Consider the following 5,000-nt stretch of genomic DNA (forward strand, 5'->3'; position numbering starts at 1 on the left):
AACCAATAGATGTTATGTCCCTGTTTGCCCTCAGAATGAACCAATAGATGTTATGTCCCTGTTTGCCCTCAGAATGAACCAATAGATGTTATGTCCCTGTTTGCCCTCAGAATGAACCAATAGCAAGATCACACACCATTGTGCAACAACTGCCAGCGTCCAAACACACGAACAGCCCACAGACCCACCTGTCCAGCTATCATTTCACGTAACAATTGACCAACTCTGTGGCGAGGGTGTTTCTTCCAACACTGTCATGGAATTGAGAGTGGAGTTTTGTTTTGGTGGTTTTTGGTTTTTGGTTTGTTTTGTTGCATTGCACGGAGAAGTGTTTTTTTCCGACGTCCCCATGAAAAACACACACGCACAAACAAAAGAAAAATATATCGTCTCAACTGTTTACATTTAAATGTACTATGTCTAGAAAAACATTATTATTTTTAGAAGAAAAAACAAACAGAAAAACCCAAACTTTTCTTATTTCCACGAATGTTTCTGTTTTATGTCTCTTTTATTACTTTATCAACAGTTTTGAAATTTGAATTGAAATTCTGACAAAGTAATACCTTTTGAACAAACGAAACCGATCCCACAGATAAATTAAAATAATAATAATAATTTTTAAAAACATCTCAACATGTTGTGCTGAGTACATCTGACCAGCAGGGCGACGATATGCCAGATGCAGAGAAAGATTTGATGTAATTGTAGTGAATCAGTTTGTAATAATATAGTTATATTGTTGTAGCAACAACGCCGCCATGTTGTGACGTCACCGTCGCCATTGGCCAGCCCGCTACGTCCCCGACTTCGATTCTGCGTGGAAAGTATCGATACTTACGCCTCATCTTGATATCTTGAAGTAATTTAAGAAGTAATTACAAAGTGTGTGGTTGACACTTACACCTGTGATGAATTGATCAACCTGCTTGCCTTGCACAGAAAAAGGTGTCGACTTTAATTGTCATACGAAGAACGTGTTATGTTTCATTAGAGTAGAACTCGTAACGCAATAAAGTCTTGTAAGTGGCGAAGAATAGATATGTTACAAGAGAGTAACATACACACAAATAAAAAAAGAGCAGAGATAAGGACGATAGACGTATGATAGGAAAGAAGGAGCAAACCACACCAGAGCACCCACCAACCATCCACTGAGGAAAGTGTGTAAACAGCCAGCGCTATCTTATAACAAGCAAACTGACTTTGCACTGTCACTACTGTCAGTGAACCCCCGACATCACACACTTAGAATCGACTTCCCACACAACTCCCTTGGGATCGCCCTCGCTAGTGCTGGGCGGCTAGGGTCCCGATTATTGAAAGCTAGGAATCGTCGGAATCGACTCCGAACCCATTTACTTACTTTCTAATGACGTGATTTCTTCTTGTGGTTACCTGGGTTGGCTCCGAACATCTTCAGGATTTGGGATAGCCTTGATTTCCGAACACTGCAGAGTATCAACTTTTATTTTTCAAAAAAGAATCCTTAAAAAAAAAGATTTCAATGATTAAAGTATGCCATTGGTTTACGTAAAAAGAAGTCGGAACTTTTTTTCGCAGCACTAACCGCGGGAATTGGTTCCGGAATCGATTATTCGCCCAGCAGTGAGGTGCCCGCACAGTTTTGTAAATGAGGCGTTTATAAAGCTGAGCCTGTGGCCTGCTCTCTCAGTTACTTCCCTTGAAGGCCGAGTGACCTTCAACTGGACTTGCCATCAGTGGGAGAAACTTGCTGGATCAGGTGATGGTCGTCTGTCGTTTTTGTCAGACTTTTCAATTGTTTGTTTGTTTATTTGTTTGCTTGTTTGTTGGTTTGTTTGTTTGTTTCTTGTGTGCAGAGCTTGTTGGATCAGGCGATGCCCCTCTGTCGTTTTAGTATATCTGTCCGTTTGTCTATCTGTCAGACTTTTTAATTGTTGTTTTACTTGTTTGTTTATTTGTTTGTTTGTTTGTTTGTTTGTTGTGTGAGAAAGTTGTTGAATCGGGTAATGGTCTTCTTGTTTCTCCTTTACCCCCCATCTCTCTCCCTTATCTCCACACTCTTCTCTTTTCATCTCTGTTTGTCTGTCTGTCTGTCTGTCTGTCTGCCTGTCTGTCTGTCTGTCTGTCTGTCTGTCTGTCTGTCTGTCTGTCTGTCTGTCTGTCTCTCTGTCTCTCTGTCTCTCTGTCTCTCTGTCTCTCTGTCTCTCTGCTTGATTGTTTGTTGGTTTGTTTGTTTATCTTCCAGTGTGTTTGCCTATTTATCTGCACAGTAAATCTCTCCTTGTTTTTTTGTAATGTCAGTCGGTTTGTTTGCTTGTTTATTCATCATCTGTGTGTCGTGTTTTGTTCATATTAAACTGCACCTTATATCTATATACTATTTAATGTATCTGGTTTTTTTATTGTTCATTTTGTCTACTTATAATATCTACATTTGAAAATGTCTGTTTATCTAGTGTTCTTTTTATCTGCATATTTAATCTATTTATTATTTATATGAATTGTCTATCTGTCTGTCTTATCTATCTGGAATGTTTAGAAAATGTTACCCGACATTACTGTAGCAAAAAAGCAGAAGCTTATCTTGAAGGTCTCTGAGAACCATCGTGAATGAAACACGAGCTCTATGTTGGCTGTCAGTTGGGCGAGGTTGTGACAAAATCATCAATCGTTCTTTGAAGGACGGAATGTAACAGATTGCTTTAAAAATACTTTAAGGAAACCATTGTTAGAAAAAATCAATCTCTAGAACAAAACAATCTGAAAGCCTATAGGTCAGTATCGAAAGGAACTCGAGTGTACTCTCAGAAATACTTGGAAGAGTAGTCTTAAAACAACCTATTATTTTCCATGTAAAATGGAACAGTCGTATAGGACCCTCAGTTAGCTTGCAGGGTTACTCACTACTCCCAGCACAGAAACAGCGATGGTGAAAGTTGTAAATGGAACCCTTGTTGATTCAGATGCTGGCGAAGTTGTAATGCTAAATTCATTACATCTGTCGGCAGCTTTCCCACACATTTGATCATGGAAATGTTTTTGGTTTTTGTAATGAAAAAAAAATGGCAGCCATGGTTCTGCTCTCAGATGGATCGCCAACTGTCTGTCTAATCGCTGCCAATCTGCTGCAATAAAAGATATCTGGTTATAATTAGGTATTTATAAGTTTGGTGTTCTCCAAGGCCCAGTACTATTCCCAATGTATTTGTAATCAGTACCAGCCCATCTACCACTCTCTATACTGTCTAATCATGTACAAAATATATTATTATGCTTATATATCCATGAAAATATATAGAAAGAGACGTTGAGAAAATGAAAAAAAACAACAAAAACCCAAGTGTGTGAGCACAGATTACTAACTACTATACTCTATGGCGAGAAAAATAGGGACCATGCTATTTGGAATTACAAAACCATTCTTCAAGATGGAAAGAGAAGTTATTTATATAATATAGAAGGAACAAGTAAATTCTTTTCCAGCAAGGCTGAGAACTCGGTAGGCCTACGTATATAGCTCCTGAATCTCCATGACAAATCAGAAAATCCCATCACTCGATGTGACATTGTACTATGACATGAGGGGAATCGGTCAGAAAGATAAGGCAGCTCAAGACTAAAGTTTGAGAACAAGGAGAAAGACCCTGAGCCATTAATGGTAAAATCTCAGCACTGGCTTACAGATGGTAAAAAATCCCATGTTTTTACCTTCTGTTTTAAATGTTGTAACAAAAACGCACCATCATAACATTCTCTATGTGGGCTCTGGACACCGTATGTCCCATACCATCCACCAAGGTCATACACCGACACAACAGAACAGAGCCGCTAGAACAAAACGGAAATTTTCTTAGTGAAATAACTTTTTTTTTCTTTTCCGTCTAACATTTGGAACTCCAGGACTTTGTACTTCAATGTGTTTTTTTAAAACAAAAATGGAACAAAAAATGAAACTGAGATTTCTTAGTGAAAGAACTTTTTTTCCTCTCGTTTTCCTCTATTTGGAACTCCAAGCTCTTGGACTTTGCATTTAGAATGTTGATTTTTAAAAAGGAACAAAAAAATTAACCGATATTTTTTTTTCTATAGTCGTTTTTGTTCGGTTCGCAGTTTAACAAATCTTGACTAAAACCTCCACGAGATTGTGTAAGGGAAGATTTGACGGCTCGAGTTCCGCTGGACATGTCAACAGTGGGTCAAGCGGTCCCCGTATCTAGGTCACGTGATCCGACATGTGATCATAGCACCGACATGTGGTGGGCCGGACACCTGGCAGGTCGGCCAGTGCACGAAACTGTTGTTGACCTGTGCTTCTGGGTGTATTTTCATTTCAGGGGAATTTTGGATTGTTAAATTTGGACTATTCTGCGTTTCTCTGCGACTCTTTCAATCGGGGTATTGTAATTTCTCAGGGTTTCTTAGACTCCCCCAATCCACCTTTTGCGTGGCCTTCCTCTTCCTTTATAGCCTGAGTGCTTGGTGTTGTAGGCTCTCAAGGCTGGCTGGCCATAATGTGACATACGTAACAGGTGGCCAAATAATTTTGTTCTTTGTCTTTCTATGAAATGCAGACAGGACTCAATGCCGATAGCTGCTGCTCTTACTTCCTCATTTATTATTTCTGCCTGTCTCGTCTTGTGATGTTAAGATTTTGCGGAGACATTTCATCTGGCACACACAGTGCATTTGTTTTCATTGGTTATACTTAATGTTCAGGTCCGGCACTGGTAGCCTGATGTTGGTATGAGTATTGGAGTGATATGCATCCGGGAATCCTCTTCCCTTTTGGGAATTCGAACTGAACTTCGCTCAGGTTTCTTCTATGACGGGCCCAATTCGTTGTTCTACATCTATTATCTTTGCGTATGTTTTCCCTGCGTTGACAAAAAGATGCCTCTGTACATTGTGCGGGCCCGTTTGCTGCCTTTCTTTCCCTTTATGGTACCACTTTGGCTCTCTGCCAGTCGTCTGGGCATTTCCTTTGTTCCCAGGCTCTGTTCAAATTTGTTCTCTTC

The 5,000-nt window shown here is 39.7% G+C and overlaps 1 protein-coding gene across 1 annotated transcript in view; it reads left to right on the forward strand.

Moving 5' to 3' along the window:
• LOC101861622 overlaps positions 1-5,000 on the forward strand; it is a gene marked incomplete in the record, with an annotated part of 21,986 nt that overhangs the window by 3,584 nt on the left and 13,402 nt on the right. The window contains 1 exon segment of the mRNA XM_035972922.1: positions 1,564-1,744.

The sequence above is a fragment of the Aplysia californica genome, unplaced genomic scaffold, assembly GCF_000002075.1.
Source record: "Aplysia californica isolate F4 #8 unplaced genomic scaffold, AplCal3.0 scaffold00910, whole genome shotgun sequence".
In the NCBI taxonomy this organism is placed as follows: domain Eukaryota; kingdom Metazoa; phylum Mollusca; class Gastropoda; order Aplysiida; family Aplysiidae; genus Aplysia; species Aplysia californica.